This window comes from Athene cunicularia, unplaced genomic scaffold, assembly GCF_003259725.1.
Source record: "Athene cunicularia isolate RWA unplaced genomic scaffold, athCun1 SCF_107, whole genome shotgun sequence".
NCBI classification, from domain to species: Eukaryota; Metazoa; Chordata; class Aves; order Strigiformes; family Strigidae; genus Athene; species Athene cunicularia.
Window position 1 is genome coordinate 1,463 of NW_020799164.1, and position 9,755 is coordinate 11,217.

Here is a 9,755-nt window from a genome sequence, read left to right on the forward strand (position 1 = left end):
AATCGATTATCGGCGTTTAAATGCTAATACAGCCCCACTGACAGTGGCAGTCCCCAACAGTGCAACTTTAACGGCTACACTACCAGCCGCCACTCATCCTTGGATGGCAGTGCTAGATGTAAAAGACATGTTCTTCATGGTCCCCTTAAGGGAAGAAGATAAAGAAAAATTTGCCTTTACATGGGAGGGTATCCAATATACCTTTCACAGACTCCCACAGGGATATAAACACTCACCCACAATTGCTCATGCTGCGCTTGCTGAACTTTTACAGACAGTTTCACTCCCTGAAGAGGTAAAACTATCAGTATATAGATGATATTCTAATTGGAGGAACCTCTCCTAACAAGGTGGGGGAGGTGGCAGCAAGTTTGGCAAGCATTGCATGAGGCACAAATTGAAATTCCACCTGAAAAATGTCAGGGACCAAGTAAAGAAGTGAAATTCCTCGGCACTTGGTGGATTGCTGGAAGTGCAGCAATCCCACCAGATACTCTAAATAAAATAGAACAATCAGAAATGCCACAATCTAGAAAAGAATTACAACTTCTAATGGGTACTTTAGGATATTGGAGAAAACATGTACCTGGATTCTCCATCATTGCCCGTCCACTGTATTCACTTTTACGAAAAGGAAAATCATGGAGATGGGACTCAGAACACGAGGAAGCAATTAAAACTCTGCTACTAGAATTAAAAATATATCAGTCCCTAGGACCTGTTCATCCTCATGATCCTATTATAGCGGAATGGGGTTTTGCGGAACATGGTATCTACTGTAACTTATTTCAAATCGTCCCTGAGGGGCCAAAGAGACCTTTACTGTTTAGCTCAACTGCATTTAAAGAGACAGAGCAAAGATATTCAGAGTGGGAAAAGGGTCTTTTGTCTTTAGTCCGTGCAGTTAAACAAGTTGAGAAAATTCGTCAAGAACAAACTGTTCAGACCAGAGGTCCCTTTAATTTATTAGACACAATCCTAAAAGGGACTGCTCCCCCAGAGGGATTGCACAAAACCCTACAATTAGGAAATGGTATGCCTATCTAGTGGGCGTGGCAGATGAAATGCAATTAACTGAAGGACACACAAAAGTTTCTAAATTACAAATGCCTGTTAATACTGACCCGCTAGCATTACAACAACCATTTAAACCTTCACCAATTTTAGATGCACCCCCCTTCACTGAAGATTCACCAACAGAGGGTGTCTGGTTTACCGATGCCTCAGCAAAAAGAGTGGAGAGTAAATGGCGATATAAAGCTGTTGCATTAGAAATCAAAACAGGCAAACAAGTTATTGAAGAAGGTGAAGGCAGTGCTCAAGTAGGAGAGTTAAGAGCAGTTGTTTTGGCAGCACAAAATGAAGCAAAAACCATTTATGTAGACTCTTATGCTGTCTGGGCAGGTGCCACACGGTGGCTTTGTCAGTGGGAAGCCCTAAACTGGGAGATAAATAAATCACCAATCTGGAGGACTGCAGACTGGCAGTTACTATTAACCATGGCCAGAAAAACACCATTCCAAATAGGATGGGTAAAAGCCCATGCTAATGACAATAAACCAGCTACAAATTGGAACCAAAGGGTGGATGAATTGACAAAAATTAGGAAAATAGACATTGAAAATTCTTCAAACCCCACATGGTATCAATTAGGAGAATGGTTACATCAAAAATTAGGCCACACAGGTCGAGAAGCACTTTACTTTTCAGCTCAAAGCCAGGGATGGCCTCTCAGTAGAAAAACATGTGAAACCATCCTCACTGAGTGTCCCCATGTGTAAATCAAAATTGCAGATGGACCATCCTGCCAAAGCACCACCTTTACACATTAAAGAGGGGAAAACTTTGTGATCCACTTGGCAAATTGATTACATTGGTCCTTTAAAATCCTCTGCTGGGTACAAATATATTTTAACAGGTGTAGAAATAATATCTGGACTTCTTGCAGCTACCAAGTGCCAAAAGGCTAATGGACAGAATACTATTCGAGGCCTTTCCTCATGGTTCTCCATTTTACCCGTCCCAGATTCTATCCAGAGTGACAATGGCTCGCACTTTACCAGTAAAGAAGTACAAGAATGGGCAAAGCAAAGAGAAATAAAGTGGGTATTTCATACACCTTATTACCCACAATCCAATGGTATAGTTGAGCGAGCCAATGGACTGCTAAAAAAGTATCTTCAACCACATAAAGGACAATGGGATAGCCGTCTTTCTGAAATTACACAGCAGTTAAATAATCTGTATGGTCCCTATGGAAGTCCAATTACTCGAGCCTTCTTAACACCTTCTTCAGAAAAAACCCTGAACAATGAGCACACCTGCTCCTCAATGAAAGCAGGACAGCCTGTGGTGGCAAAAATACCAACTGTAGGAACAATACCAGTAACCCTGGTCAAGCCACGAGGACTTCTAGCATGGGATGCTATTGATAATAATGGAATAAAACATAAAATCAGTACTAGATGGGTTTATCCAGCATCCTAAGGGGTAACCTGAAGTGCTAAGGCTTGGACAATAGGCCCAAGTCAGAGCTGATATATAAATGAATTCTGTATATTTTATAACTGATAACGAACATGCTAACAGGTATTATACTAAGTTATAATAAACCACCTATCCTGATGTAAAGGGTGGAAGTGTTGAAGCCTAATCAACAGGCCCTGAACCAAAACTGTTAACTTAGAATGTAATCCTTAATGATGCATACATAGAGGATGTCTTGAATGTATCTTTCCTTCCCTTTTGTATGTGAATAGAACAACAGAGTCATGTAGGCAGGTGTCTGTCGCAGAGACCTGATGTGAGACCTTGCACATAGTCCCGTCAGATAAGCAGAGAAACTCCTTTGGCTTCTTCCTTGAGCCCTGGCCAGGCTCTGGGGGGAACCTAATGTGAGATTGAAACCAGATGTTTCCGCTTGAGTATACAAGGCTGGATCTGCTCACAGCGACTTTGGAAGCCTCACCTATGGGTGGACGCACCACGTAGGACTTCCCATTTGCAGGGAAAGGCTCCCCAAATCCTCACTGTGACTGGGGCTACCCAGCAATTGCGGATCTGGATGATAGTAAAGTATGCAAGTGGTGATGGATCTTTCTTAATCACTATTCTCTCCCTGGCAGTAGTGATTTGATGCATTACCCTGTATGTTCCTAATTGTTTAAGTGCACTATTCTGTCTTATCATATATTTTCCTATATTATCTTATTATTATTTCAAGTAGAGACACCGACTCTTTCACCCTGGTGTCTAAGTCTAATTAATATCCCTAATCAACAAACATAACCTGTTCAGCCCCCCCCCCCCCCCTCCAAGACAGTTTCTTTTCTTTCCTTTTCAGAAATAAAACCAACTACATCGTAGAAACAAACACCACCTCCAGCAAGCCTATCAGCAACACTACAGACACAACCCCCATCTCCAATATGAGAACCTCTGCAGCATTGTGCCTACCCATTCTCTCCCTCACCATTATACATCAATTACTACAACGATGGAGGCTATATGCTGCTTCTTCTCTTTTCCTACTTATGGGAGTAAGTACATTTACAATAGCTCACACATCAAATCCGTGGGATCTTGCAACACTAAGATACACTAGAAGTATCAAAACACCACAAGACAAAGCAAGTTTAAATCTTGCTATTTTAGTTCTACATGAAAGGGAAGTATATACAAAGAATGAATGGGGATGGAAGAGCTCTCAGCAAATGGCACAACTTCAAGCCACAACAGGAGAGAGAATACAAATTGGGTGTCGAGTGATCAATGGACCTACTTACCACAGACCAACAGAAATTAAGATATTTTACTAAACCAGAAAACAACAACGATTGCTACAGAATAACGGACCCAAATCTAGATTGTTGGTACAATTTTACCTTTTCTAAACCTGTAATTGCACTTTGTATGTGGGGCCATAGAAATACGGAGCTACTATTTGATTTTACAATTAACACACATAGTATGTGGAACCCGTGTACAACAGGATGGCCATGGACCCACGCTCATATAAGTTACAGTCAGTATACACCCCATACTCCTCTTACTAAATCTCTAAATTTGTCTATAGTAGCCCTACGCAATAACTTTGCCTTCCAAAAATGGGTCGTAAAAACAGAAGACAAAGATTTGAAAATTCCACACCTAAAGGGGACAAGCGGAGACACTATCTCAATAGGATGACGAATTGAGAATCACACTCAATGTACAACAGCTTCACATATCATTGTAGATTATGCTAGAGGAAGGCAGGGGAATGGTCCTGATAACACACACACACACGTACCTGTCACTTTGGGCACGAATGTTGGTACAATTTCACTATATTCCACTCAACATTTATAACATGTATTTCAGCAGACCCCAAGTCTCATTTCAGGTTGGCCCTCCAATTCAAAATTGAAATTCAACAGCCATCTTTACCAACTCGACCTCCTATTAAATTATCTCCTCGCATTTATAATACAGGTCCTTACATAATTAAAAATATAGGACAACAACAAGTCCTCTTTAACCCCAGTTGCTCTCTAAAAAGAGTGGAACTAGCACTACAAATTGATGTGTCAGAATTTAAACCAGAGTATTCTGCCTTTCTAAAAGTTGCCCACACTGGAGGGTTAGCATGGTTACATGGACGATCTCTAAAACAATACCAGCGTACACGACGAGATGCCACTGGGTTATTAGGAACAGGATTAGGAATACTAAACACCATAGACACTGAAATCCTAATGAACAAATTAACTGCTACTACTGAAGACCTAATAAAAACAGAACACCCACTAAAATCATCTTTATCAGCCTTAGGAACAAGTCAATGGGTTCTATCAGACCTTTTACCTCACTGGAAATGCATTGAAGAAAATGATCATCAATCAATTACAAAAGCTCTTGGAGCAACCCAAAGTAATACTTCTCTTGCCTTAAATTGTATCCAAGCACAACTGTGGATACAATCTGTAGTAGCAGCCATTATTAGAGAAGGAGAAGGAGGGACCCTCTCATCTGAAATCCGTAAATTGATCTGGGACAACGCATCAGAATTTGAAAGGCAATTTCAGTCATGGTGGCAATTAGTCAACTTCACTCACTACACAGAAAGCAATAAGATTATCGCATTTGTCCTCACCATACGCAATGCTTCAGTGTAAAACATACCCAATCCTTGCATTAGGACTAAATTACAACAGAAACATACTCTATCCCTTAGAGCACAAAGTATGGGCCCACCAAAAGGAAGGAAAATGGCAAACAATTGATGTAAATGCATGTACTGTGCGAGAACAACATGGCTTCATCTGTGAAGGCAATACTCTTGAAGCCCAAGACATTTGTCTTGATATTGAACAGAACATTTGCCATTTTGAAATCCATCCAAACGAAACCCCTGAAACCATTGTCATATATGTTGGAAAGGGATGTGCTTGTATGAGAACACTATGTGATTCTTTATTAGTAGATGGTGTTGTCCATAACATAACCACTAAGTACAATCTATGTGTGTGTAATTTTTCTGTGATTACTGGCTGTGATTTTCATTTCTTTGTACCAATAACTACCCATGATGACTTATCTTTCGATTACATGCTATATCGTGAATTACAACCTACACCTATTGGGATGAGCCTAACCATCATTAAGCAACTTCTCCAACATCCTGACCTAATTGACCTCCTTCTGTGACAAGCACAGAAAACTGGACAAAAGACTCTTATCACGGTCCAGTATGATATAGAAGAAATTCATCAGGTGCTAACAAGAGTCAAAAGGGATGGAGAAGATCAATGGTGGGAAAGCCGACCACAACAGGACTGTTTAATTCCATGTTCCACCTGGTCATGATTTTCCTAATTCTAATTCTAATTTTAGTATGTTTACTGCTCATAATTGTGTTGTATATTAAGGTTTGGAGAATGGTTAAACAAATTGCTCAGTTACAAAAGTATCCCTGTGTGTATACTATCCCAAAATATTTTTTTTTTTCTGAAGCTAATCAAACACAAAATTTCCTTCAATTATAATTAGATTATGGCATCCTCTGTTTATAGGCATAGAGGCAAGAGGCAACCACACTGCCACTCTATGGACAAGATAAATTGACTTTAGTCACGGGGTGGATTGTGGTGGTGCAATTCTTACCCCTCCCTGCCCTCCTTGGGCTGCTTGGTGCCAGGTGTGATTCCATCCACATTCCCCCAAGGCATACACCAATCTGTGGAGATAAGGACTGATAACCTTGAGGAGCCTGGCTCCTGCCCCCCCCAATTGCTTGGAAAAGGTTATAATGGCCCATCATCTCCTGAGGGCCTGACACACCTGTGCCTGGGATGTGATCAGATGGAACAGTAACAGGGTTGCATATTATTCAAATTCTTGTGCAACTGCCCGAAGGCACCAGATAGTATTTGACAAAAGTCAATTATCTTGGACCCTATAAACTGTGACCACCAGAGAGACCCTTTGAGTTCTCCTGGATCACAGCTGGCCTGTGACCAGCATCTCCCCTGAGCTGGGACGCCTCTCAGGTGTCGTCTGCTCCAGACGGAAGGCCAGGGCGAAGTCCCCCTGCTAGAGTCTCAATTATCGCCTGTTGAGGAATGCCAAGGCAATGTGAGTATTTGCTCTAAACTCGAGAGGGAAATTTACTTTGAGCTAGCTTCTATTTCACCTGTTTAGTGGGGGGGTGGGGGTACGTACACTTCCCCTTTTTCCTTTGTGCTTGTCCCTTTTGTGTTCATTTTACCGAATCCAAACCCCTTTGTTTCTGTATGTATATGTCTGGTTTGTGTATGCGTATGTATATATGTGTATAAATTAAGGTACTGTTAAGTAAGTTAGAGTGAATCTTGTCATTTTAGAACCTGAATAAGTTGCTTTTCTTTCTATTTTGTATTGACAAATAGTTGTTAGTTATTAATAAATCTAGACTATTTTCCTAAATTATTACCGTGTCAATACTTTCATCCGCGACAGCTGTATACCAGGGTTCAGTAAAAGCTGGGCAGGATTCAGCTTTGAAAAAGTGCAGGGAAGGGGAGCAAGAGGGGTCCCTAATTCTCCAACATAAGTTTTCTCACATCTCTCAAGAGTGTAGGGTTTCCCAGCCGCAGTAAAAGGATGGAGCACACTTTCTTCCTTTTCAGCGATGCAGCCCCTGAGCTGTTTCCCATGCTGGGGTCTGTTCCCTCGGCTATGAGGTGATGGGACAGATTCTCTGGTCTCAGCTCTCTGGAGGACAAATACAGCTGCATTTTGTATCTAACTTATATGTGCTACCAGTGTTTATAAAAGTAAATTGTGAGAACATACATGGAATTCTGGGAGCTGTGCTCCCTTTCATACCTTATGTGGGGTCTCAATAGTCTGCCCCCCAAACAGGTCCTGCTGCAGTCCCACTGAGGCTGCAGTTAGCAAGCCTGCCCTGTGATTCAGGGGAAAGCTTATCTAAAGTTGCCTGTGAAGAAGGGAGTTGTATCTAAAAAGAGGTTTGTATGTGTTGAATGGTCACAGGTCACAGCTCATTGTCAGGTCACCTCTGAACTGGGGTAGATCTTCATCTCTGTAGGTGAGGAATACTGGCACAACCTGCCAGATAGCCAGGGAGCCTTTTGGTATGCAAAGTTTTTCACAATAACGATGCTAGAACATGCTTTGCTCTCTGCCATGCTGATGTTAATAGCATTATTTTGGTCTTTACACATGGAAATGGTATCAGATAAAAGACTGCTGTTTTTCATTTATCTTTAGATCTTAGGCTTTCTCCCAGCCCAGAGAGCTATGAATATATTATGTGTGATAATAGTAATGTAATTATACATAAGAACAATGTAATTACTTTTGGTTTCGTGTGTTATAAACTGACTTCTTAAAATTGGCTGAGTCAGAGTTCCCAATTTCTTTATTATTTAGCAAGCGGCAACAAGCAAAACAGCGCTGGGCGGCCGGGGAGTCTCCTTCTCCAACAACGGACTGCCCCTTCCAGGGCGCACAGTTTCAATCTTATACTACAAAGTATTACATAGTCATTATACACATATACATATTCATTACTTGAACCCGCCTACTCCCACTTCATATGGTAATTAGCTTATCAGTCCTTTACGCTTGCGCAGAAGTTGTTAAATCTACGGTCAGGGGTCTTCAAATCGTGGGGGGTGGTCTTCTGGGAGGAAGGCCGTAGGTCCTCCTCACAGTGTACGTTTCACCTTTCGCTTGGAATGTGATGATCCTCTGAGTTTGCAGAGTTCTTATCAGTCTAGGCCCAGTAATCTCTTTGCATAATGAGATTCATGGTCATGAACATCCTCCTGTTTTATTCAATTATGCGCCTGCAATTCTCCACATCTTCTGACGTACAGATGCTTCCTCTCTTTTTGTTCCCCCCTCCCCTTTCCTGTCACTTTTTTTTTTTTTACACTATCATGTTAGTGCAATTAAGCATTTGCTGTTAGTATTACACAATATGCAATAGTCCATATTACAGTTCACTGAATTTGATGAACAAACGGTTTACCACCTATCACATAGTGCAAAACTATTTTTTTGACGTTTTTCTAAAGAAGTTTTAAATGTTAAATATTATAGTATAAAAATTGTTCAATTATGAAAAAGCCCTGCTCTGGGGCAAGATTACTTCTACCTGGTGCTTAGCAGAACTGCAGTCAGTGGAGGAGCTCTGCCACTGTCATTGGCAGACATGTGGCTTGAAAGGATAAAGTAATGATATGTTTCTGAAAAGTGCCTTTGGAGTTGAGGAGCCATAGGTTTCCTATCACCTTATCATTGATTTAGTCTCTCTTATGAGCACTGCAATTAGTTTGTCTGGAATTAAATCTATTTTCATTTAATTCCTCAAAATATTTCCATTCATCAAACCAGGCATTTAGCCTATTATGGCTGAGGACAATGTTGCAGTTTTGGGGAGGATGTTGCAGCCAGGAAGCAAAGCAGAAGGGTGAATACTAATACTCTGGGCATTCCCTCCTGCAGCCAGTTGTCAGCGTGTGCTGGCTGCCACTGTTGTGTTCTACTCTCGATTCCCCTAGTTGCTGCTCTTGTTTCAGAGCAATGCCTGGGGAGGAGGAATGTGTCCTGTGGTCTGTTATAATCAAACGAGCCAGTTTTTAAATATATAATTTTTTTAATCGGGTTTAATTGATTTAGGATGAGAAACAATAGACAAAGCAGCACTGGGTGTGCCGGGAGTCTCCGCTCCACCAAGACACACACCGATTTCTAAAAAGCAGAGTCTTTTATACTCCTGTACCACCATCTTAACCAATCCTCTTGTCAGATGATCGTCCTGCTCTTTCTCCACTGGATCCTTTGAAAGTCTCAAAGACTTGGTCTCTTGGTGCTTTTTTCTCTTACTGAATCTTTTAAAAGCCTCATGATCCCATCTTTTGGCAGGCTTTTCTTCAAGCAGCAGTTACATGTTATCTCTAGGTGATGGGGTTTCCGAGAAGCGGTCTACCTATCAGCTCTAGGTGATGAGGTTTCCAAGAAGCAGTTACATTTTCCCAACCGAATGGCATACTTTATATTTTATCCATATATCTATATTCAAACATTCATTGTAATATAGGTTATAGTAATCGCAAATCATTTCAAAACCCACACAGAGTACCATATTCTAATTTTACAATACTTTAGACAGCAGGATAGTGTGGTTTAACATTTACAGATCGTTCAAACCTATCGTACCTACCTTGCTTAACTTAGCAAATTAGTTACCATAGTTTATTACAGTC

The 9,755-nt window shown here is 41.0% G+C and overlaps 1 long non-coding RNA gene across 1 annotated transcript; it reads right to left on the reverse strand.

The window, feature by feature from the left end:
* Nucleotides 1-465: 465 nt before the first annotated feature.
* On the reverse strand, nucleotides 466-3,330 carry LOC113490504. Its single transcript, XR_003400246.1, has 4 exons — nucleotides 3,290-3,330; nucleotides 2,405-2,495; nucleotides 1,088-1,177; nucleotides 466-621 (listed from the first exon to the last, which is right to left on the reverse strand). It is a non-coding gene; the product is annotated as an uncharacterized LOC113490504 (long non-coding RNA).
* Nucleotides 3,331-9,755: the final 6,425 nt, after the last annotated feature.